The sequence below is a fragment of the Pinus tabuliformis genome, chromosome 8, assembly GCF_031772625.1.
Source record: "Pinus tabuliformis cultivar Carrire ecotype Pingquan chromosome 8, CPIR1, whole genome shotgun sequence".
Taxonomy (NCBI): Eukaryota; Viridiplantae; Streptophyta; class Pinopsida; order Pinales; family Pinaceae; genus Pinus; species Pinus tabuliformis.
Window position 1 is genome coordinate 1,217,997,593 of NC_142294.1, and position 27,146 is coordinate 1,218,024,738.

Genomic DNA, 27,146 nt, shown 5'->3' on the forward strand with positions numbered 1-27,146 from the left:
TGGCCCAGTAAGATGAAGACACATGGCAGTGATGTGAAAAAAATGACACTTGTCACTTTGTGGTCTTGACACATGGCAGCTGAACTTGGCCTTTTTGGGGGCCAAGTGCCCCTTTTTAGAGTGACACATGGTAGTGACATGGAAAGACACATGAAATAAGGTGATGTGGAAGTGACAAGACATGACATGACTGGTGACAAGGAATCACATGGTATATGAGGTGGTAAAGCCTCAATATTCATACCAAGAAGTTGTTTGGTAAGGATTTCCAGTGTTAATGAATTTTGGAATTTTTTTTGTGTTGGCATTCAGAGGAATAAGACCATCTAGACATTCAGTGTAAATGTGTGCCGTCTAACCATCTTGCCTGATAGTTGCACAATGTCGATGCAAAGGAGAGTAGGGGACTGGATCTCAAATCCTTGGATATATCTAGTTGTGTCAACTTCTAGGCATAAACCAACATCCAAACGTCTGCCCATCTAGGAGTGGAGTGAGAGAACATATAAATTGGATTTGAATTCAGCTAAGGTTGAAGGGTCACAATTTTGTTTGGTCCTTTTTCCACCTTGGAATCATTCATCCATCTGGGAATAAAGTAGCATAAGAAAGATAAGAATTGACTGGATGCTAGATTTAGGAAAACTTTCATAACATGAAAATGTCCAATTGCACAAGATATAAAGCTAAGTTCCTTTACGCCTAAGTTGTTGGTCCTTTCCCAAGGTCATATGGTTTGTGGTGGTTAACTCTTGAAGGCTATGACTGCGAAATTTGGTATTCGATGCCAAAACATAATTAAGTGATTAATGGTTGTTTTGAGGAAAAAATCAAGTGTGACCTATAAATGAAAAATCAAAATGATGTGAATATGAAGCGTTCCCATTCAAATTTAAATGCCTATAGTTATTTTTTACTTATACAAGAATATACAATGCAAAGAGATGAGGTGGTGTCAAGCAAAGAGTGAATATGAGAAAATCTGAAATATAGTTGAAGTGTAATTTGATGATTAAAGCCTATGTCTATAGACAAGTTTGAGATCCAAATCAGTTTTGAGTTTGAATAACTACAAATATTAAGCACTAAAATAAAATTTCATAAAATATATTGCATCTATGAGTATATATGAGAGAGAGAAGCCTAAGAGGTTGAGAAATATGAATTGAATAAGAGGAAGATGGGTGGTGGTAGAGAAAGGAGAAATAGATATGAGAATTAAACAATTAGATCAATAATATTTTAATTAAAGGAGCCTTACATGAGCGTGAAAATTAATGAAAGAGGGATATGATAGGTTTAGAAAGTAGGTTCTTATAGATCAGTGGGGGTTGGTGCCTCTAGTACATTGGGTCCTGTAAATTGTAGGATTTGGTGCTTCCATCAAGTTGGTGCTTGAAAGGAAGGGGGGGTTGGATGCTCTTGTAGGTTGGTACCTACATAATTTTATGTAATATTTAGTTGGAGATTTCATTTTACATCATAATAAAAAATAATTTGTGTTTTTATCCCTTATGGGTCTCCACGTAAATGTATTGTGTCAAATATTTTTGTGATTGGTGCACTATTTTCTATTATAGTATTACTAAGTATGTTAAGTTGGCTAAATAATTGTTAAAAGTGTTAAAATACTCATTCACGCCCCCCCTTCTTGATATTTTCCTAGTTTCCAACAATTCATATTAGATTAGGTTCCTTCAACAACAATATAACAAATTGAAGGTAGATAATTTAAGAAATAAATTTTCCTACACTAGTAGGTTATTTTAATCCCAACAAGATTTGTCTAGAGATTTCCTAAATGGTGTGTGTGAATGAATAAGTGGAACAAGGTAAATCAGATAATCCCAAACACTTTAGATTATAGGGAAGAAGGTTGAGAACATACCTCTAAATTATAGATCCTTAACTCTATTTGACATTGCCAGCTCTAGGAAGATCTCCCCAAGATCTTTGCTCCTGGATCTCCTAGATCGTCTGCACAAATAGAAATAAACCAATTTGATCTTCATGCAAAGAAATATTAATGCAAAAAAATACACTGATCATATAACATATCAAAGAAGCATAAGAGATGAATATGGGGAAATCTTCATTACAATTCCTCTTTGATTGAAATGGAGTACATCGATGAGTTCTCCAAGACTTTACCCTTGATCTACTTCCCAACCTCTATTCTCACTGGTGTGAATGCACAATTTTATTGTGGTCACAACTCTGGCAACATTTCGACATAATTTCCTCTCTTCTCACTGTGACTAGTGAAAAACTTCATTTATATATATTTCCTTACGATTGGTTTTCATTGCACCAAAACACTTTCTTGATCATATCAAGTTTATGATTAAGGTAGACCAAATCAATCAATATTTTAACCAATAATGATTATATTAACCAAAGCTATTAAATTAGACTTAATATAAGCTTATCCAATCATATTCCCCCACTATTTCCCCACTCTTGTGAAGAGAGGGCATTGATGGCCTTCTATTTTGGCCTGCACCACTAGGAAGCGGCTTTGTTGGGCCTTCTGGTTCAGTTCCCACAACTAGGAAGGAGCGTTGATCCCTCAAAACACTTGTTTTTTGATGTTTCACTAATAAAAAATGGATCATATGGCTTAGAAAAGGATGTGCTTGCCTTCTTGACCTTAGGGGGTGTTGGCTTGAGGGGGCTTGGACTCAAGTTCAGATTTAGCTGCACCAACCAACAAAACCCTACACTACTAGACATTTCGGCAACAACCCACTTAGCGCAAGCTGCAATCTCACCCAAGGCAATATTGGGGGATGCTAGAACTAGGTTTCTACATCCAGAAGGCTATGTGATGTGGGGGTAAGGAATTTCTTCAGTTTAAGGCTTGTTTTGACCTTCGCAAACCCTTATCCTCAAATTCCCTAAACTTAAAGCAATTTCCAATTAAATAGAGTTATGAGCTTTGCCTAAGGGTCTAATCATGCATAAAATAACATATAACAGTAGATCCATATCCTCGCGGTGTAATTAAGACAATCTGATAGATAAATGGAATTCAACTAAGCATAAATATATAAAACACATAAGTATACAGTTCAGACAAAGAATTGCTTCAAATACTCTTTATTATTCCAGATCTTCAATACATATACCTTCTAGACCCTATGCACACAGCTACAGGGGCCCACACACTCAGTTATGGACTTATCAAGGTCTCCGTGCACACAACAACATGAGCCTTCCCCTTCGCCCAAATACTAAAAAGAACAATTAAGACTCTAAGCATTAATCATTAATTGAATTAGCTTAACTTAATTACCGAATGAATCCTTAATGACTCCATTTTATACTGTTTACATTATATTACCATGGTCCGCAAACCATGGGTGGAGCTTAATACAACTCATCCCTTTACAAAATAAGGGGCTTTGACTTGCCTAAAATCCCCTTTGACTCTTAACAACCTACGCTTCTTGCACTCCACTCCTCAAAATGTGGAGTCTTTAAAATATCTTCTCAAAATTTGACTTAAGACTTAGCAAAAATTAACCTCGGGGGACCTCGTCCCAATAGGCCCGAACACAAAGATGTGACTCGTCTCAAGTCACTCTGCTGGTATGTCCTTGATGAGTGTCTTTCTTTGGATCTTTCTTCTCAGCCTTCGTCTCGGCAACGGTCTTGCTTTTGCCTGCTGTTGTCGTGTTGGTCAGGGTGAGCCAATCACTCGACCACTTATGGATAATAGCCAAAATATTTTCTTTTGCTACCAGATATGGTAAGGCATGCCAATCTTTTGTCAAATCCTTCTTGGCACATATATATGCATTGTGAAAATCAACCTTGAACTTTTCAACATCTAGGTATTGAGAAAATAGGGAAAGTGATAACTGCGGTCGTTGGTTAATCACCATGCAAGTCCATTTCGAACAGTTACCAAAACATATTATTCTCCATGGCCCTTGTAGGATCTTTGGATGCCCACAATGAGGCATATCGTGCAACTTCATAGATAGCTGAGTCAACCGTGGGGAATTGTGATTCCTATGGTGCTCTCCAAGCTATTAATGTAATTAGAAGTAACATCCATGCATAATGAAACAAATTTCCTTCTTCCTGTGCTTCATGACAATCATCTAGGAATTCTCGACACGGGTACCCCTCCCAGTTGAATTGGACACCCTGGCTACACTGTGCAACCAAGGAGACAATAGGGGTTGGCACTTCATCTGCATGACACTTTCTCATAATTTTCCTGGAAAAAATAGAGGTGGAAAACTGCACAACCTCATCGTTGATAGAGCTAATGGTGTAGCCCTAGGACTTCTTAATCAATCCAAAGTCACTCTTCATTTGATCTGTTAGTTTCTTCTCCTGTGACTTTCCTAGAAAGGCATCATCCGGATTTCCCCCCTGACATGGTAGCACGATAATCCGTTTGATTAACATCTCATCAATAGGGATGGGCATCCTGAGCCAAAGACGCTCATCGTGCACCAGAGCCAACAATTGGCGCACATAAATAGTATTTATATTACTATGCCTGAAATGTGGATCATACATCATGTTTAACAATCCTGCGCATTGAATTCTAGTAGCCCACTTCATTGGTTCAACTCGTGTGATGCCTTCTTGTTCATAATTTACGAATTTTAGGTACTGGTTGGGCTCAAACTATGGATATTTACTTCGATCACTTAAATCCCAATCTTCCATTTTCAGGTACGGTACCCAAGCCAACAATTCAACCTCAATAGGTATGTCTTTAGGTAACAACGGAGTGAAAACCTTATATTTAATAGCATCCAGATCCTTTGTGACCTTGGATGTTTTCTTCTGTGGTGGAAAATACGAAGGCAACCTGGAAATTGGTTCTACTTTGTCAGCGTTGATTTCTTCAAGGCCACCAAACAACTCCTCCCCATCCAAGTCCCATGGTTCCATTGATTGCTTGTTTTTATCCATTCTGCCCTTCTATCTCTGCTCGTTTGGAACATTCCGCGACGATTGCTGAACCGGGGTCTGCTGTAGCTATTTATGCTTCTTAGTTGCTGCTGAGGTAGTAGGCTACTTTCTAGGGGATCTCAGCATCGTAGTACGGGAAGGAAGTGCAAAAGTCATGATATATCCAAGCCCACTCTGCAAGAATTCCCTCTCTAATTCTCCCAAATTCCACTCAGACATCTAACAATTCGCTCGGCTCACACTTAGGCACAAAATCACAAAATAAGCTTTCTGAGAGAAAAGTGTCTGAATGTGGAGCGGGGTGCCATATTTATATCCTTTTTTGAATTCAAACCACTTGATTCCCTCCAGATATCCCTCATTAATGCGTTTTTGGTGGTAAATTTTCATAGATATGATCCTTAAATGAATTCCCCCCACTCCTTTTAACAGATCTGACAACATCACTATCAAATCAATTGTAGTTGTTCGAATGGTCACTTTCTGGGAAGCTTGCATGAGACCCCTCCTTATAGCACATATACCTCGTTGCAGCTTCCACCTACACCATCTTCTTAAACATCGAGCAACCCTCCTTCTTCGAATAGAATTTTTCCCCGATAGTCCTATGCTCTCTGTCAATTCCCAAAAGCACTAAGAATTTCCTGCTGTCATGTAGTCATTGCACAAGGGTGGGATCTTCCCTATAAAACTTCAATCTGATCCCATTAATCCTTCCATAAAACACTTCCCCATTCAGCTTTACAAGTTGATCTGCGCCACCATCTGAAATATCCTTAATCATGTACAGTCCTAGCCAATGCATCTGAAACTTCCCCGGAAATTTGGTAAACATGCTATCATACATCAAGACCAAATATCCATTTTTAAAAGTATGTTTCTTAATGTGACGATCATGCCACGCCTTTTCTCTAGCTCTCTGCACCTGTTGATGAAATCCAACCAAAAATCACTCTTCCTTTAATGCAAGTAGTTGCGCTAGGCATTCCTCCATTACGTCGTGATCTTCCATCATGGTTACTGTTGCGATCCTGATGCTAGGCACTATATATTCCATCAACATCACTGCTTCTTGTCCATAAACTAGTCGAATTGGTGCTTTCCCAGTCAATTTCTTATAGGTCGTCCTATATGCCCATAGAACCGTCGGTATGTGCACATCCCAATGATTCCTATTAACATTGCAGACCTTTGTTAGGGCATTCTCTAAGATCTTGTTGAAAGCTTCGATAGTTCCATTCACCTAGGGATGATACGATGTACTCTTTTGATGGCACATCTAGAATTCTTTTCTTAAAACCACAATTATCTCATTCAGGAAGTGTGAACCTTTGTCACTCATAAGAATCTTTGAGCATCCAAACCTTGACACAATAAATTCGAATATAAACTCCACAGTAGTTGTCACGCTGTAATCCTTCATAGGCTGTGCCTCGATCCACCTAGTTAAGTATTCTATCATAGTGATAATATAACGTGCTCTCGTCTTCTTCCTTGGTGTATGAATAGGTCCAATGAAGTCAATTGCCCATTTATCAATGTGACTTGTGGATTAAATGGAATTTCATCCCTTCGTGATGGCCTCCTGGTCCTTTGACACACATCGCACGCATGACAATACTCCTTAGAATCTTTATGTACCTTAAGCCACCATAATCCTGCTCACTTAATCTTTTGCACAGTTTCCTTACCTGCATATTGTCCTGTAGTCACACCACTATGTGATTTAGTTAGAATATTGTGTCTTTCATATTCAAGCACATATCGGCATAGAAATTAACACGATCCCATCTTATATAAGTGTCCTGCAATCATGGAAAAATATGTAGCCCTGAAAACTGATTCCTTCTTTTATTGTAGCATATAACCTTCAGGAGCTATGCCAATAGATAAAAAATGAATAATGTCTACAAAATGCTCATCCGCAACTCTGACAGCAAAGAGTTGCATGTCAGGTAACCCTTCATCAATATTGGTGGGGTTTCGCCATTCTCAATCCGAGAGAGGTGATCAGTTCCAACATTCAATCTCTCAGGTTTAACTATCACTTCAAAATCATACTCTTGGAAAAGAAGCAACCATGTATAGATTCCCCCGCCCCCAACCCCCCCCCCCCCCCCCCAACACAGGCTTATTGACCAGGTACTTCAAATCAGAATGGTCCGTGTACATTTTAAAGTGTGCACCTAGTAGGTAATGCCTGAATTTTTGTAGTGCATAAACCATGACCAATCCTTCTCGCTCTGTGGTTGAATAATTTTTCTTTTCCTTAGACAGTTTTCAATTGGCGAAGGAAATTGGGTGATCAATATCTCCTGCCCTTGGTTGATTTAAGACAACTCCCAACACTATACAAGACGCATCAACATGCACATGAAATTCCTTCTTCCAATCTAGGAATACTAGGATTGGTGTCATGACCATCTTTTCCTTAAGAACATCCAAGCTCTTCTGACAGTCATCATCCCAGTAGAATGTATTATCCTTCTTTAACAACTTCTGCATGGGGGCAGTGATCTGTGTGTACGCCTTAATAAACTTCCTATAGTACCCAATATGACCCAAAGTCATGCATAGTTGCTTTACATTCTTAGGTGGATCCAAATTGATAATTACAACAATCTTAGCAAGGTCTACCATCAATCCCTACTTACAGACAACATGTCCCAAAAGTATTCCATATGGTACACAAAAAATGCATTTCTTCAAATTCAAGGAAATATGATACTTTATACATGTATACAACATCAGGCGTAGACTAGAGTCATGCTTCTTGACTAGCCCAAACATTGTCCAATCATGAAAGTAGACTTCCAAAAAATTATGAATGAATTCCTTAAAAACTGCGACTACCACCCTCGAGAATATCACAGGAGCATTTTTTAGGCCGAAAGGCATGACTGTATATTGGAAAGGCCCCCATTCTATAGTGAAGGTAGTCTTTCTTCTATCCTCTGACGCAATCTTAATTTGGTGATATCCTGAAAATCCATCTGTGAATGAATAAGCTTCCTACCCACCAACATTTGTAGAACTTCATATGTAAAGGGCATAGGAAATGGGTCATGTACACATGCATCATTTAACTTCTGCAAATCAATGCAGATCATGATATCACCCTTCATTTTCTTCTCTTGGACCACCATAGGACTAACCCATTATGATTCTTCTACAGGCTCAATTATTCCTGTTGTGAGCATCTTATCGAGTTCTTCTCTTACCTTTTCCTTGTATTTGGGGTTCAGCTGATATGGGTGTTGTTTAACCGGCTTCACATCTAGTTTTAGATTGATCTTCATCATACCCAAATCTCCTACTATCCATTTCAAGTCAAAGAACCTAGTTGGAAATAAATCCTGATATTCGTGTAATAACTCAACGACCTTATCCACTGTGTCTTCATCCCAATAGTTGCCAATGTTCACAAATTTTGGTTCTTCTTTTGAGCCAATATTTACCTGTTTTGTTTTCATTGGTTGTGAGATATCAAATATCTCCACATTAGGTCCAACAATTTCGCATTGTCCTTCTGACTCAGCGATATTAATATTCCGCTGATCCTCATCGCCTTCTTCCATAGTAACATTGTAACATTCCAAAGAATGTTGTATTTGCGTACTCCAGTCAGATTGTATCCAAGTGATAGGCTCTGCGGGTGTTCAAAAGATTGCTACTTCAACCTCCTGAAGTGCTTCATCAATGCATTCAAAATTTTCTTCTAAATTGAATGTCAGCAAGAAACTCTGATTCATTTCATCCCAATTAGCAGTCCTATGTCACAGCTCCGTCTCTAAATACTAGTTCCTTGGGATAAAGTCCAAGGTATCAATAAATATATGCACCCACTCTAGTTGAGGTACCTCATCCCACATCTTAGTCCATCAAGATAGATGTTCGCACGAATCATCCTTTCCAGTGTACTTTTCAGTGAGTCAGGTGTTTGCATAGCCAAATATTAATGACATCATTCTATGATATTCCTTCCAGTCACAAATATTATCCTTGTGCATACCCCACCATCTTGCAGATGTAGCTCTCAATGCTAGATCTAAGGATTGGAATCGATGCTCCTCTAGGATGTCCCTTTCAAAATGGCCAAGAAACATATTGACATCATCGAAACCATCATAGTAAGGAAACTTACATAGCTCGGTAGATATACAACATAACGACTTTGTGAGCCGATTTCATCGTAACGTAGAGTCCTCATGCAACCAATTCTGCCAGTTTTCTAACTCTTCACGTGAATCTGATTTGTAGGAACTGTCCTTCTCCCATATGATCCTTCTATCTGTAGTGGTATTGATCCAATATTCATTTCGCATAGTTATCTTATATATGTGCTCAATGTCTTCATCTTCATAATAATCACAGGTTGGTTCTATGTATCGCACACCTTCTGCTGGATCCAATGGAACAATCACTTGAAGATTATTCTTTTCAAATACCATGCTTTGCTTCTTTAAATTAATGATTGCATTCATGTCGAAGGCCCAATCAATCCCAAGAAACACTGGGTATGGATTATTGTCATCTACTATCTAAATAACCTCAAGATCTGCCATTGCACGTGCACCTTCAATATCTACAGTTTCTCCATGCAGGCGACCCATTGGAATTATCTTTTTTTGGTTTGCCATGCGGAGCTAAATTGGTGACCACTGTAACATAGTCTTCCCCATACGTTCCCAAGTTTTCTTTAGCAGTACATTAGCATCACAACCCAAGTCTAGGATTACCTAGTACATTTTGAAATCACCAATCTGCTTTATCAACCGCATCTCCTTACCTGTTCTCTTCTTGCTTCGGTTCACCTTATGGACTATGTGTTATTCTGGTAACGACTTATCCTTGATGGCACAATTATCTATCAGCTCTTGCATTATTTCAACTGCCTTCTCATCTCGTAATAACTTCATGTAGGTTTGCAGAAATGATTTTAACACTGTGGGATATGAATACTATGTCGTAGAAACTTCTTCAGGTTTCTCCTTTTATGGGACTAGTGGCATCTGATTCTTAGACGTAGAAGCACCTGGATCCATAAAAAATTTTCTTGCCTCCATGAACATTTATTTTTATCTATGTAAATCAAACCCAACATTATTCCCACTGGCTCTTTGAAACCATAGATATTTGTTGTTTACCTTTGACCTTGTCTTCACCAGTGGAAATATTGCTTCACGTGACTATGTTGATACTGGGATCGTCTCTGCGCAACTCGGATCTCATCATCTGAATATTCTACATCAGCTGTTGGTTCTTCTTCTCCTTCATCTTCATTATTAATATCGGGCAATCTTCTATAACATGATCAAATTTCCGACACTATTGAAAAGAAGGGTGAGTTGGATTTTGATAGTCACACACAAAGTGTCCTAGTTCTCCACATTTGTAGTAAATGATCTGGCCCTGACCTCTTCCAGCTCCTCCTCCTCATCATCTTCCCCGTCCTTGGAATCCTCCACGAGTCGCAGGTGAGCCTTGATCATTTTGCGTGTGGTTTTTAGCCTGCATTCTATACAATAGAGTCCTATCCATCATCAATTCATAGCTTTGAAATTTCCTTTCATCATGACCAACCGATTTACAAAAGTTACAGAATAGTTGCTTTGGAGACTGTACAAAATTCTGTAATAGATAACAATTATCTGTCAAATGTGGTCTTGACACTTGGCAGATGCTACATGAGGTACTTTCACTGGTGCTTGATGCAGCAGAATATTCTGGCTCCAGTGGGTTGGGATCCCCCGTAGCTATATAATCCTGGAATACAAGGCACTGATCTTTATGATGGTCTTCAGTCTTGCACTTCATGCACCAAACTTCAGAATGTGTTTCCAATTTAACCTCCTTTCCCCAATTTAGATCCCGCAACTCCGCATGCAAGCTTGCTAACTGCGATTGGATCTGTTGAACTCGTATATTCATGTCTTGGATTGGCCAAGATTATAGTTTCATCGCGATCTCTAATGCTTCGGCCTGAGACCCAATCTTCTGCTGAGATAACGAAAATCTTAAGTGAGGTAATAGCGTAGCTATGTAGCATTCCTTATGTTGTTCATATGAAATCTGAGGATTAGCTTGGATTAGTAAACATTTCAGTCACACACACTTGATCTATATCTGACACAGACTTGTTAACCCTCTACTTGATCTCCTTTATTTCGGTCACACACTAAGCTTGCGACTTCAACTTCCTAAATTCAACATTCAATGCATCCTTTGTCTCAACTAACAAAGCAATCAGATGAGTCATACTATATCTGATGTACTAGGTAAGTACTATTTCCTGTAGTGTTGTAACCAGTTGCGCTTTCTTCATGTCATCATCATTGACCTGCTACGCTTTCCACACATCTTCTACAACAAACCAAAACTAATCATGATCCTATGATCCCTGACCCCTGAATATAGGCATTTTCACTGTATTTGCCATACTGAATAGCGGAGGTGGAGGCATAGGTGTATGAGGTGGAGGTGAAGGTAGAGGTGGAGTGGATGGATGTGGAATTCCAAAAATATCCTGATCCACTTTCTGCATCACACCCCTGGGCGTACTAGGGATACTTATTTCTTCTTCACTTCTAGACTCTTCCAATAAAGGACTATATTCACTTCCAATGAATTTGTCTAGATCTACTTTGAACCTCTTTCCACTCCACGTAGATCCAGCCTTACCTCTCTTAAACATTAATGTAAAGGCATAACCCCTTTTTCACACAACAACATTTTAATCCAGGTCTTTAGCTACTTCAGGTACTTACCTCTCAAACCTTTGAAGAATCGGCATTCAGCTTCGCTATAAGACACAAATGTATTGATTGCAAATTCAGTGATGAAACAAGCCAAGATACTATCAATCCTATAATCAACAACCCTTGCAACCTTATAATCAGATCCTTCAAGATGTTTGACTAATTTTGGAGTCCACACAATAGGATCACCGTGCTTTCAAGTAGGTTCGCTATTCGCTAATTTGGACAGCCACTCGTGTAATTCGCAAGGGAACGTCGAAAAGTAAACTTCATGTACTTCTTTGTAGAGATATTTTTGTAATCACCATTCTTTTGGCAAGCACGGATTCCAATTCTCCTGAGCTGTGAACTCGTGAAACTTTTGATCTATCTACTTCTCAATTTCTTTCTAATTAGTTGGTATCCACAGATGCCACAACACACATCCCTTAGATAGATCTTGGTCCCGACAACAGAACCATTCGTTGGTTTGAGGGGGCTTAGACCCAGGTTCAAAGTTAGTTGCACTAACCAACGAAACCCTACACTACTGACCCTTTCAGCAACAACCCGCTTAGCATAGGCTGCAATCTCACCCGAGGCAGTATTAGGGGATGCTAGAACCAGGTTTCTACATCTAGAAGGCTATGTGATGTGGGGGTAAGGTGTTTCTTCAATTTAAGGCTTGTTTTGACTTTTGCAAACCCTTATCCTCAAAATCCCCAAAGTTAAAGAAATTTCCAATTCAATAGAGTTATGAGCTTCGCCTAAGGGTCTAATCATGCATAAAATAACATATAATAATAGATCCAGATATTCGTGGTGTAATTAAGACAATCTTACTGTTGGCTTATATGGGCTTGACCTAGGTTTGAAAGAATTATTTAGCCAAACAAATCCTGCAGCTACCAGCCCTTTCGGAAATAGCCCGCTGACCGCGGACTGAGGTCTCACACGAGGTAGCAGGGGAGGGCGTTGGAACCAAGTTTTCACACCCTTGGGATGTCTAGATGTGGTTTGGAGGTTTCGCGCACCGTTCTGCAGCCTTGCGCTGCTTTGGTTCGGACCCGGGCTACTTCTTATTATTAATTACTTAATGATGTATTATAAATCAGATCTACTTAGAAGGGTCTTTAAGCAAACATTTATTAGAATTAATCAGTTCGCGCACTTGGAATAGACGCAGATTCACATATATTCATAACATAAGCATATGCGCACAGATTAAACAGTTATACTAACCATACAATAGCTAGATCCGCGATAATACAGATTTAACACAGAATTTCAAAAGCAACTTATCTTTATTTACTTTCTTCACCAATACATCTAGATCCGCCATGCGCACTCATCTGCAGGGGTCCGCACACACAGTTGCAAACTCTTCCAGGCTTCTACGCATATAGCTGCAGAGCCTCTATCTACTACCCAATACCCTCGACTCGGACTTACAGACGGTTTCTGACTCTCCTTCTCAAAATTCCATTACCTATCAGATACAAGATTTATACCCAAAAACTGCCTTCTACCCATAGAGCCTCGCTCTATTTATACCTTTCTATGGTCCGTGGACCAACTTAATTCCTATTATTCTATATTATTTCTTGGGTGGACAACCCTTTGACTCGACCTTTTACATTTTGCGCTCTGCATATTTCGGAGGTTTACAATCTTTTTATCCTAACTTCTAGGCTATCAGACCCAAAACTGTTACGCGGGACCTCCACTACCCAACAGTCCCCCAACACAATCATCGTGACTCGTCCCGAGTCACTCGTTGGTGCGATGAGACATGCTGCCTTGGCTTCGCGGTTCACCTCCCTCTGAGTGATGCTTGTTGTCCTGTTGTTCCTTTGTTGTCTCCTACAATGCTTCGTCTGACTCCGGCTTCGTTGTTTCTAGTAATTCTTGCGACCGATAATGCTCATTCTACTCTACTCAGTTAAAACAGAACACCCCCTCATAGGATTTTAGCTCAAGCGGGGGAGCCGCATATGGACCTCCTTGTACCACTACAGCCACTTCCAACCTTCGTATCTACTCTTCACACTGTTTGCTGCAACTTGTGTTGCAATTTTGCAAGACCTTTGCTGCTGTCTGTGAGATCCCAATTCTCAAGGTACCTCAGAGACGACTTATTAACTTCATTTCTACCAGTGGTCTCCATCTTTCCATCCTTTATCTTTTCTATTGTAGTTCGCCAGCCTGCCCCCCGGGCGGGGTGGCGACATCCGAACCAATTCTGCTTTGTGTCTCCCATTTTCCGATACATCCCCTACTGTTGATGCTGAACTCTACGTGGCGTCCGCAGCTGTCAACACCATGTTCCTCAGAAACTTCTGCCTGGCCATCGGCCATATCACCACCCTCGGGGTTACTCCTTATGCCGAGATAATGAAAATTTCCATATCTGTAACCAGCTTGTGTTTTCCAGAAGTGTAGGTCGCCTGGTGGATGCCCCTCTGTGATTTATAAGCATTTCGAATTTCAAATTCACTGGCTCCCGCTTGTTCTGGTGTCCTCGTGTTAACCCTGTGGCCGCTCATTCCATATCTAGCTCGTACTGCTTCTCTTAATTGCCCGCTACCTGCTCCCTTTTGCCATAATGCAGACATCTTGTCAGGAATAGTGACATCAATGGTCACGTCTCCTTTTAGCAACGCATCAGCGCACACCATGTCGTGCAACCATGGCCTTTGTGGTTGGCCAAATCTACGCGTATCCTGGCAATCGTGCCTCTTTCCCCCAGACTGTTTTATCGTCCTACACTCTCTTTCAACTGGCTGGAGCAGTGAGACTGTCCCTCGAACGGTTAGTCAGGTAGTCGGCCTGCCCATGTAGAGCTTCAGGTGACTGCCATTCACTCTTCCTGGGAAGGGGTCTCCATTGAGTTTGGCAAGCTGAACTGTGCCCCCATCAGTAACTTATTTGATGACATAGGGTCCCAACCAATGCATTCAGAGTTTGCCAGGGAATTTCTCGAACTTACTGTCGTATAGAAATACTAGATCATTCTCCTTGAAGGTGCGCACCTTGATATGATGATCATGCCAGGCTTTCTCTCACTGTTTCTGTACTTGCTGATGGAATCCAGCCAAAAACTGTTCCTCCTTCAGTTCCTCTAGCTGCGCGAGCCATTCCTCCAAAGCCCCACGATCTGCCATACTTGTTATTGCTGCTATCCGTAGACTAGGCACAATATATTCCATAGGCATAACGACCTCCTTGCCATAGACTAACCGAAACAACGTCTAGCCTGTCAACTTCTTGCACATGGTTCGGTATGCCCATAGCACAACAGGGATGCGCAAGTCCCAGTCATTTCGCTGCACATTACAGACCTTGGTCAACACAGTCTCCAATTTTTTTTTGAATGCTTCAACAATCCCATTCGCTTGGCGGTGGTATGGCATTCTTTGTTGGTGATATATCTAGAATTCCTCAGTGAGTGCGCTGATCATTTCATTCAAAAAATGCATTCCCCAATCGCTCATGAGAATTTTGGGACATCCAAACATTGTCAGTACGTTCTCGAACAAAAAATTCGCAGTTGTCGCAGCCGTGCAGTCCTTAACCAACTGTGCCTCTGCCCATCGAGTCAAATATTCTGTCGCGGTGATGATATAGCGCGTGCCCGTCTTCCCTCGCAGTGCGATAGGTCCTACAAAGTCGATTTCCCACTTCTCGAATGGCTGTAGCATCATCTGTGGCTGGAGTGGCATTTCATCTCTCCGTGATGGTTTCCCAGTTCGTTGACAGACGTCACAGGCCCGACAGTATGCTTTCGAGTCCTGATGTAGGGTTGGCCACCATAGTCCTGCGCGAAGAATCTTCTGGGCTGTGGCACAACCTGCATAATGTCTTCCAGCAACCCCCCCATGTGCTTCGGACAGGATCTATCCTCGCTCAAACTCCGAAACATACCTACGTAATATTTCGTCGTTGCCCATTTTGTAGAGGTGCCCTACAATCACGGTAAAGTCTGTTGTGCGTATCACCAATTCATTCTTTTGCTGAACAGAACATCCCTGCGGCGCGGTTCCTGTAGTTAAGAAATGGATTATATCCTCAAAGTGGCCATCCGCTATGCACACTGCATACAGCTATGCATCCAGAAGTCCTTCCTCTAAATTTGTGGGTTCTTTGCCGGTCTCAATTTGGGATAGGTGATCTGGGCTTGCGTTTAGACGTCCCGGCTTTACGACGACCTCGAAGTCATATTCTTGGAATAACAACAACCACCTACAAATTCACGCCCCCCCCAACACAGGCTTATTCACTAGGTATCTTAGCGCAGAGTCATTAGTATACATCTTAAAGTGGCCTCCGAGCAGATAGTGGCAGTATTTTTGAAGTGCGTATACAATCGCTAATCCCTCGCGCTCGGTAGTGGAGTAATTCTTCTTAGCTTTTGACAACTGGCGACTTGCGAATGCAATCGGATGATCAATTCCCTCTGCTCCTAGTTGAGTAAGTACCGCCCCCAACATGATACACGACGCGTCGACATGCACATGAAATTCAACGTCCCATTTCGGAAAGACCAATATAGGGGTGGATGCCATCTTTTCCTTAAGTTTTTCCAAACTTTTGTTGCATTCCTCATTCCAGGAATACGTAGAATCCTTCTTCAGCAATGGTTCCATTGGAGCCATGATCTGGGCATAGCTTTTGATGAAATTCCGGTAGTAGCCTGTGTGTCCCAATGTGGCACATAGTTGTTTGACACTTCACAGTGCCTGCAAATTAAGTATGACAACGATCTTTGCCGGATCCACCATTAGGCCTTGCTTACAAACCACATGTCCCAACAGGTTCCCGAAGGGGATGAGGAAAGTACACTTCTTTAGGTTTAGTGCAATCTGGTGTCGTCGGCAAGTATCCAGCATTAACTGTAAGCTCGCTATGTGTTTTTTAACCAGCCTGAACATGGTCCAGTCATCAAGATAGACCTCTAAGAACTTGTGTATAAATTCCTTGAATGCCACTACCACAATGCGTGAAAATATCGTAGGCGCATTCTTCAGTCCAAAGGGCATCACCGTATATTGAAAACAACCCCATTCAGTGGCGAATGTAGAAATTTCACCTGCAGATCAAACTGACATATGCAATGTCCTAAAGCATAATACTTGTTCTACTTCTACAAAACATTAAGCAGAAGCATAATCGAATTCATGAGCAACATCAAGTAGAAACATGCATAATTGATCAAGAGAAATAATCACACATAACACAAGATATATCCAGGGGAAAGCACCAGCATAAAAACCCAACCATTTATTATCAATCAAGTGGAAATCCTCTTCACAATACAAAAATAATTAACTCTCAACCTATCCAGTTCTCAATGAACTATGAAGATATGTCGCATGAACCAACCAAGCCCTGTATATAAAGGCTTTACCTATGGTCCAATCCCTATTTCCTTGCGTAGTTTGCTTAGGAAATAATATGAAAAGCATATGCAATTAATTCCAAACATACCAAGTTAACCAATGGTCCAACTACGCAATCCTTGAGGACACTAGTTCCAAAACCATGCAAAAACTACTTACTAGAAATAGTCAAGCATCTGATAGTACACTGTCCCACATCTGATCTCAACTGGGTCTTTGACAGAACTGACATGCAACAATTATCCATGAGTGAATTCTCAGTTATATAAAATAATAGTTGTCACATGCATGCAAGCATTAACAAACTATATTTACGCCGTAAGGTGTTCCCTCTGAGAAAGACATCCCTAAAATGTGACGTGTGCGATCCTGAGCCATTGATTCTGTGTTAGACGATTGGGGTGTTTTCAGTCGTTGGTTTAATCTTTTTTTTCATGGAAAAATGTTTTTTTTCCCACCGGCTGGAAGACAGAGAGGGAGGATCTGGCTATGGGGCATGAAAGGCCAGGAGGCAATGGGGCATGAAAGGCCAGGCCTCCTGGCGATGAAACTCTTCGCAATGACTGAACCAACGAAATGTGTCTTTCTTCCCTGGTTTCGTGTCTTTCTTCCCTGCATGAGGGGTGTTTTCAGCCGTTGGTTTAATATTTTTTTTTCACGAAAAAATGTTTTTTTTTCCCACCAGCTGGAAGAAATAGAGGGAGGATCTGGCTATGGGGCATGAAAGGCCAGGAGGCAATGGGGCATGAAAGGCCAGGCCTCCTGGCGATGAGACTCTTCGCAATGACTGAACCGACGAAACGTGTCTTTCTTCCCTGGTTTCGTGTCTTTCTTCCCTGCATGAGGGCTGCGTAGCCTTGTGCTGTTATATCAATATTTGTACTCGTCTGCTTCACACATGGGATTTCTGCTCAGAGGTCTTCTGGTTGGAAAACTCTTAGCGGTCAGTGTTTCTTGCCCTTCTTTCTGTTATGGTTTCTGATTTATGTTAGGTAACTGGATTTAATATATGCGAATGTGTGTGCATAATGTTTTTTACCCGATCTGCATTGGATTTTATGTGAATTTCAGCTACAGTTAAGGGTGGATTTCTTGTGATAGTTACCCTGAACTAAGGTATAGCCGCTGAGGTTCAGGCATGTTCAATTCAGGTGTCCTTATTGTTGGATGGAAATACTAATTGACAGTGTTTTCTTGAGATGCTTTGTTCATACCGCAGTGGGGACGCTGCTTGCAATGTCAAACCCGGGTGGGGATCTAACAACGCCCGGTTTTCACCAACCAGGTTCTCCCCTCGTGGCTAGTAATAGATAATGTTCTAAAGGTTTTGCCAGAATAGGGGAAGACTGTAGCTGGGTAGGACTACAGGTTGGGCAACCGCATTTTAAGAATTTTTGAAATCTAAGGAAGATACCTGAGGCATGTTTAAGGACTACAACCACAGACCTTGGCAATAGTAGGTATATTCCAATCCTGATAGTAGTCTAAGATGTTTGTCTCATTACCAAACAAGTCGTAAAACCTTGGTCACATGGAATTTGAATTGGGTTTACAGAGTTTAAGTGCTTAATTGCAGTAAGAACAAATTCAACTAGAATTCTTGTTAAAATTCCTGTTCTTAGTACATTACTAATCTATTTTATATGTCTAATATTCATATGGGGACAGGGTACATGTTTCTCATCCCCCAAATCCTCTAGGGCCGGGATCTATTTCTCTTTCCGTTTCTTGCATCCCATTTCTGGTAACATAGTGTGTTTCCTGACATATCAGGAACTGAGCATTTACTCAAGCAGCACACTTGTTCAGATTGTTAACTGCATGCCTCAAGTTCCATTCTCGCCCAATGTTTGTTTGAGGGAAATGCCAAATCTAAGATGTTATCGCGAATATCTGAATTCTGATAGATACACTTTATTTTGCTAATAAAAATAAAACAATACCTGTAGTAAAAGCCAGAAATGAAAGACTTCTATGGTTTACAGGGCAGACCTGGTTGTAAAAAAATCTAGGATATCAGAAAACTACAGAAGCAATTTGCACTGTTTAATCATGAAATTTGTTGCTTAGCTTGTCTGTATAATAAAACATTTCCTCTGTACTAAGTTCGAAGCGTAAATGGAGTTGAAACATCATTGTTCATCTGATTTTCAATTTTAATTATTTTGCATCTTTTCATCCTCGACATTCTTTCTGTTTGCTTGTTTCTTCGTAATATTGTCCCACAGTTTGGCTGATTAGTATTTGGAAATAAATCTTATCCACACTTCTGCTAGATTTCCTCACGACTATTTGAAGGGACTTTCATTTTAATATGTAGACCACTTTTCATACAACTATTAAATTAAAACATTTGTTGTCTGTGCAATACCTTGTAAGCAAGAAACCTTCCAAGATGAAAGACTTATTGACTTGAGGTGTAAGGAAACAAGTAACTGGAACCCATCTTTCTTTGCATGCCATAACGTTGGCCTTTTGTCTTTCCAAGTACCTTGAAAAGACAGTTCCCTGTTTTAAGTGAACTCTAAATTGTGTATATTTCCTTCTTAAGAGATTTGGAGCCTGCATGGGGCTTCTCGTTGTACGAGGGAAAGTGTGGGAATAGGAAAGGTTATCTGAAGTAGAGAGAAATCTTTTAAGGCAAGTACAGTTATCTAGTATAGACTTAAGGAAGTAGGGGAGTCAAAAGAGCATGGAACTACATAAAAGACAAGAAAAGTCGGGTGTTTTTGTTGGAAAAATATGCAAATATAGGAGAGGTGTCCCATAGACAAAAATGGTTAAACTAGCTAAAAGATGGAAGCAGTTGTAAAGATTATACGTCTGGAGATGGGGTTTTCAAAATCCAGAATAATTCCAACAGTGACGAAGATGATGAAGATGATAGTGTTGAAGCTGCTAGCTGGAAGAACTATGTATATGCATGAAGATCGTCGGGGAAAAACCATAATTACTATTACATTAGTTATAGCACAAAGCTATTCAACTTAATGCTCCACCAGTGATTCCAAATTCCAATACAAGTGAGGACGTTTCATCAATGGTAGTGATTTTCGATGACAAAATGTACTCATTTATCATAGAGGAACGTCATGGACAAGTATATCATTTAGGAAGACATTATGCTTGGCTTACTGTTGTCACGCCTCTAAGCAGCCAAACTCAGAAAAGAATAGGATGAAGGGCTCCACAAACTGTAATCATGCTCAATATGAGATGCAGTCCTTGTTTTTGTTTCAAATTAAGGCTTTTGTGGTTGACATGTATTATGGTGACTTTTTATTACCTATGTTCTTTAACATTCTCACTCAAATTTGGCAACCCTGGTCAAAGAATTAAAATTACTGACAAATTGTAGTGGTTTGTTTAGTTGCTCTTATGCTTTCTATCACGCTTTTCTTTTGCAATGCATAAGGTGAATAGTTATGGTCTACTTTCAGTTCCTAGGACAAAACAAAGCTCCTTTAGATTAATTTGTAAGTTTCCTTTTGGAAATAATTTCAAGATTTGTTAATAACTTTGAAGATATTAATTCTTGAGTATATTTGAAAGATTTATGCTTCAAATTTCTAGGAAAAATAGTAGGATAGGATTGTCAAGCTCCTTGGAATTTTCTTTGAACTAAAAATGGTAAACATTATATTAAACATACTGTAGCATAGCCAGACATAACCATACATGTAGTAATGTTATGGAGTTTCAATTGGCAACTCTCGAAAGCCATGTAAAAGAGTTAAAAGCTTGACCACATATCTTTCATTTGCTCGGTTAAATATCCCTTTACTTAATTACTGTTTTCTAAATCTTCTTTCAATCATTAACTAGCACAGTGAACAGAATATTGTTGGATGAGCCATTCACCCATAGAGGCAATGAAATCTTGCAACCTGGTTTTTTACCAATGAAATTGTGATAGACTCAGATTGAAGGATCAGGCTTATTTCATTTGAACTTTTACAATGTTAAATTAGAATTTATGTCTGTAGAGAATTTATGTCTTCAACCTATTTTTCCCTCGCCAACAGAGTGGTAGGAATGAGTCTGATGAATCTTGCTCCAACTGATTCCTAGCTAGGTTTTCTTTAACCTGTCAGCATTGCATTATTAGAAACAGACAAATTCCTTATAGTACAAGGGAAGGGTAATTTGTGATACTTACAGCTGAAAGGAAAGCACTATAAGCTTGATTTGTGAAGTATGTGTAGGAGCTACCACTATCAAATATTATTCTTCCTAGTCTTTTTCCATCTCCATCTTTGTCAAGGGGTTTGTTCCCAAACATCATCTGTGCAGCCCCCACATCATAGTGTTTTCTGTAAAACAAGAGAACAGTATGATAATAGAAGTTCATAGATTATTTTAAATAACAAATTAAATCAAGAAAGTTTATTTTAAAGGGATTCCAAGTTCAATGTTAAAGTAGAAGACATGGGAGTTGTTTCTAACTAGAGGCCTATGATGCAACTCAGTGTCCCTAATACCTATGAATTATGGGCCAAGTCTAAAATGCAAGATGCTACTGTAAGTAAATAGCAAATTGGCTTTAGGATGGGAAGATTCTTGTCAGAGAATATAGTTAACTCGTAGGAAATTCTGGACTGAACTTCAAGAACAGATCAAAATATATTGTTAGTGATGTACTTCTCCAAGGCTTGGACAGAATGGAGTTGCATGTTTTCATGTTGATGTTTCTGAAGGAAGGAACACTGTTGCAATGATGTCTCTTTACTTCATCTTTTTCTTAATAAATACGCCATAGGGTATATGATAATAATAATTTCAGGTCTTAAACAAATACATCTCCTAAAAAGTGGTTCTTAGCTGATTAACAATTATCTTGCAACGGACATAGTTTTACACCTACAAATAGATCATAATATGTGGAATGGACTAGAAAGCCTGTTGACAACATTTGTTTAGTAATTTGAGCTTAAATTGGACGTTAAGGAAGAAGTTATAGCCACCCATTCTATGAATCTATTCAAATGGAGTGATGGCTTCTTCAGCAAGGATGGAGATAGTTACAGAAAGAAGAAAGAAGTAGCCTCTATTGGAAACCATTTTTCCTGCAAGTTTCCTCTTGCTAAACATGGGAGTGAGCTACAAATAAAATAAACATAACAAGTAAATATGAATGGATAACAGTTATATATACATAGTTGGGGAATCTTTCATCTTTTGAAAGGGTCTTTGCACAATGTCTATTGATTATTCCCCTCCAAAAAGTAAGCATCTTGGTCACATGATTGCATTATAGTTTATAACAAATGATAAATGGTCAGATAGAAACTAAGCAAGTAAAATGCATGCATTAATTCTAAAGTGTACAGCATGGAGCTAAAACAATTAGTTATTCAACACTATACATTCGGTACCAACTTCCAAGTATAAGGCGGTAGGCTAAACATATTAAAAACATGAGCCATGGAATCCATATACCATTTTCACGGAATGCTTGTCTTGAGCAAGACTTGGCCCCTTTACTTTTAACTTTTTTGTCCCTTGAGTTTCTATCACTTAGGTCAAGGCTTGTATCTTTTTGAGGCCTCTTCCTTGCCAGTGAATTGGAACCCCACCTATGTATATGCTGTAGCGATCTCGATTCTCTACTTCATCCCCTGTAGATATGAAATGGAAGTATGATTGTTCTTAGAAGTACTAAAGATCATAACCTTGGTCTTGTTAATGTTTAGAATGATAAGTCTATGTTTGGTATTGAAGATCATAACCTTAGTCTTGTTAGGGTTCACTGTCATAATCTATTTTTGGTATTGAATATTGTAACCTTAGTCTTGTTACGCCGTAAGGCGTTTCCCTTTGAAATAAACCCCCCAAAATGCATTTCTGTCCTAATAGTAGCCGTCAGATCTATTGTTAGATGGTTGAACAGATATCAACCGTCTAATTTAATTAAAAATGTAATAAAACATTAAAAAACCTTAAAAATTTAATAAAACATTAAAAAAAGTTAACGTATTAGTTACCCGTCCTGCGCGCGGATATCTGCGTTTGATGCGAGGAGGGCGGGGGTGTCGAGGAGGGCGAAGTTGGTGCTGAGGAGGGCGGGGCACCTACAGAGAAGGGAGAAGGGTTTGGACAAGGGTTTGCACATTGCTAAGTTTCAGGCTCGAATCGTCCCTGTTCTATACCGAAGAGAAGGGAGAAGGGTTTGGACGAGGGTTTGCACATTGCTAAGTTTTAGGCTAGAATCGTCCCTGTTCAATACAGAAGGTTTGTGGATATCCTCTGTATCTGCTAGCTTTAGCGTTGTTTAGAGTTTCTTGATGTGGGTTTCTAAATATACCCTTGGAGTCCAGTCAAACAGAATAGTATTTGGGGCTTTCGTTATTAGTACACTGGATATGCCCATCTCAAAACAATTGTCCTTGGGCCATTTACTTTTTTTTTCTTAATATTTTAACTTATCCATGTTGATTATAGTCTGTAGATAGAACTCTGGATGCACCAGACCTTGTGAATGATTATTACTTGAACCTACTAGACTGGAGTTTGAACATTGTGTTGTCCATAGCCCTTGGCAATACTGTATACCTATGGGATGCTTCAAATAGTTCTATATCGGAGCTTCTAATTGCAGACGATGAAGAAGGCCCTGTTACTAGTGTTAGCTGGGCACCTGATGGGAGACACAATGCCATTGGGTTGAATAATTCTGTTATATAGCGATGGGACTCTTCAAGGTTTTTTCATTCCAATGTAGTGGCAATCTCCAAATTTTGAAATGGATAAAATTGTAGTTAAGAGCATTGAAAGGTCATCATGCACGTGTTGGTGCCCTTGCTTGGAATGGTCCTATTCTTACGACAGGAGGACAGGATGGGATCATAATCAATCATGATGTTCATATGCGAGAGCACATTGTTCAAACATACAAAGGGCATGACTAGGAAGTTTGTGGATTGAAATGGTCTCTTTTTGGCAAACAACTTGCAAGTGGGGGGAATGACAATCTACTGTACATTTGGGGGGTCAGAGCATGGCATCCCATCATTCTACCTCTCACTATATCCACCGCTTAGATGAACACTGTGCAACAGTCAAGGCCTTGGCATGGTGCCCCTTCCAAAGCAATCTTTTAGCATCTGGTGGAGGGAGTGCAGACAGGTCTATAAAGTTTTGGAATACTCACACAGGTGCCTGCTTAAATACCGTAGACACTCATTCCCAACTTTGTTCATTACTCTGGAATAGGCATGAACGTGAGTTACTGAGTTCACATGGATTTAGTCAGAACCAATTAACCTTATGGAAGTACCCATCTATGGTGAAGATTACTGAACTTACAGGTCATACTTCTCGAGTTCTTCATCTGGCACAGGTATGGAAATTGATTTATTTTTATGAGTACTTATGCATTCATCTTTCGTTTTATGAATGGATTTGTCCTCATGATCCTTCTTATGCCTTACCTCTTCAGAGCCCTGATGGGTACATAGTTGCATCAGCTGCAGCAGATGAAACACTCAGGTTTTGGCAAGTATTTGGAGTTCCTGATACCTCAAAAAGGGTGAAGAGTAAAGATGAAAATGGGGCTTTCAGCAAGTGTCATACTTACATCCGCTAATAAGCATCTTTCTATATTTATGAAATGAGGATGTTTAACTCAAGGTAGTAATTAAATGTTCTATTTTCTATTTCACATAGCTCTTCTGCAGGCTGTTGGATTGCCATGGAGCATGTTCCACTTTATTCAATGTAATATGCTACAGTTTCTTCTTTCTTTCTTCTCGTATAGCATGAAATTTGAATTTATCTTTTGTGAAACCTGATGGAACAATGTTGCAACAGCTTTTTGAGACAAGAACCACTCCTTCAGCTGCATCGTAAAAATTAAAATGGTTTTGGCAAGTCTTTGGAGCCCCATATTCTTCAATGAAGGTTCTGAAAATGATACATTATGAGTGTCAGCAAGTATGTCATTCACATCAACAAAGAAACCTCCACGCCTCCTCCACTCATGGAATGATTCACATTCTACAAAAAGCCTTCACGCCTCTACTCAATCTTATAGGTAATTCTTGAATTTTTTATCTTCTTCATCTTGCTATGACGCACTTATTATGTAATTTCTTACCTGAGATAAATTCTATATCTATATTGCTATAGAATTTTAGTTCTATATCTATATTGCTATCTCATTTGTATATTTTTTTTGTAATATTTTACATTGTACCGTAGTTCAGTTCCTTAGGCTTGCAAAATTCATTTGTCACATATATTCATTCAAGAGATCAGTAAAGCATTTTTTAATAGACATTAATCAGAAAAATAGTCACATACATAGGTGATTGAAACTTGAAAGAACTCCATGAATTACCCTGACTTGTGGTTACAACTCTCAACCTTACAAAAATATTGACTGCGACAGAAGAAATGAAAAACTGACTAAAGACCTCCATGCATACCAGGTATTGATGATATAGCCATGAATGAGTAGACACTAAATTGAGAGCTTCTATAATTTGTCTCTTAATTTCTTGATTAGAAGAGGCGTGGTTTTCTGTCAACCACTTGGCCACCTTTCATCCACTGTTCATAAATAATATAGTGTATATTATAGCCGATGTAATTGAACACCGAAAACCTAAAATACGATAACTGAGATTCAACTTCAAAAAGAAATTAATGACCGTCACCATCTCAGAGAAAACATCAGATAGGCAGAGAATTTAATAAATACAGAAATCCTATAGTCACTGCACGTTTTTCCAAATGAAATGTACAAAACACCCAGGTGGGCACTAATTCTATACTAACTACAAAATTTTTGAATAAAGGACAGGTGCTTGAGCCCTTCCAAATAGGATCTACCATGTTCTTGTAAGCTTCAAGCCATTTTGATTCCAGAATAAGTTATTCGTTCCATTTTTTCTCCGATTCATAAAAAATTACCCTACTCTTTATTGGAGAGACTTGTGCCAATTGAAACACATTCATCCTCATTGTTTGGGTGCTGAAGATGAACAATGCTCAAGTAATCCTGAATTACCAACGAAATGCTACTGTTGGTTCCATAGGGTCTTGGCAGTTTCCATTAAGATTTCTCTGCGAAGTTTTTTTAAAGCAATTTCTGTCTTGTTTTCCTATATGTACCATTTTATTTCCTAAAGGAATAGCGATGGTACTGTTTTTTCTTTTTGAAAAAAATTAAAAATAAATAAACAACATATATACGAGGTTGTGGGCAGGTAGCATAAGAACTATTACAAAATACAAGGGAGCTATCCCATCATCACCTCACGAATTGAGAAGAAGGTTTCAGTATCTAGTAGGGTTGAACCCTCTAGAAGACCAAAGAGGTAAGTACAATTTCAGTCTAGCAGAACCCATAACTCTTGGAAAGAATTCAGAATGGAACCAACCCAGGTTACAACATCTCTTCCATCTCTCAACTGATTGTCCTCTGTCACACTAGCATATCTTGCAAAAAAACAATTACCTTTAAATGGTCTTTTTAATATTCCTTAGCCTCTGTTACCTTAGCATTTCTTGCAAAAAAAAATTATATTAAGTGGTCCTTTTAATAGTCCTTATGAATATTGTAATATTACTTAATACTTTCATAGTATAGATGTATAGTATGCCAATAATCTTTAACTTCTCTTCCCACATGCTCTGCTATATGCACTACCCCATCAAAACACTGCATCTTATTACAATTGTTAGGAAAAATAAGGAGATAAACAAACCTAATACCAAGTGGAAGCAGATCTCAACGCACAAGCCCAAGTAAAATTTAAATTGAAGAAACCAACAGCTAACACTTCACTAGAATTAGCTCAGTCATTGCCATGCAAAGGCCAATTTTCATCACTCTTTTGCTACTACACTGGAGAGAAAGAACAAGTGTAAATATTTGTTTTCAAAATTTGACTGAGGACACCTGGAGGCAAACCTTCACTGATGGTTGAATCGTAATTTGTTTGTGCTTTTTAGATGGTGTTCTCTCTTCTGTCAAAAGGATTACCAAGGAAAGAGTGGGTCATCATTCAAACTATCAGTTTTGGTGTGGGTCCTCCAAGCTCTCTCCAACAAGAATTTGCAGGAATTA

The 27,146-nt window shown here is 39.4% G+C and overlaps 1 long non-coding RNA gene across 1 annotated transcript; it reads left to right on the forward strand.

Annotated features, from left to right (window-relative positions):
* The first annotated feature begins 23,600 nt into the window (after positions 1–23,600).
* LOC149239777 (uncharacterized) lies at positions 23,601–25,106 on the forward strand. The gene is made up of 2 exons (XR_016245467.1): positions 23,601–24,790; positions 24,884–25,106. It is a non-coding gene; the product is annotated as an uncharacterized LOC149239777 (long non-coding RNA).
* The last annotated feature ends 2,040 nt before the right edge of the window (positions 25,107–27,146 follow it).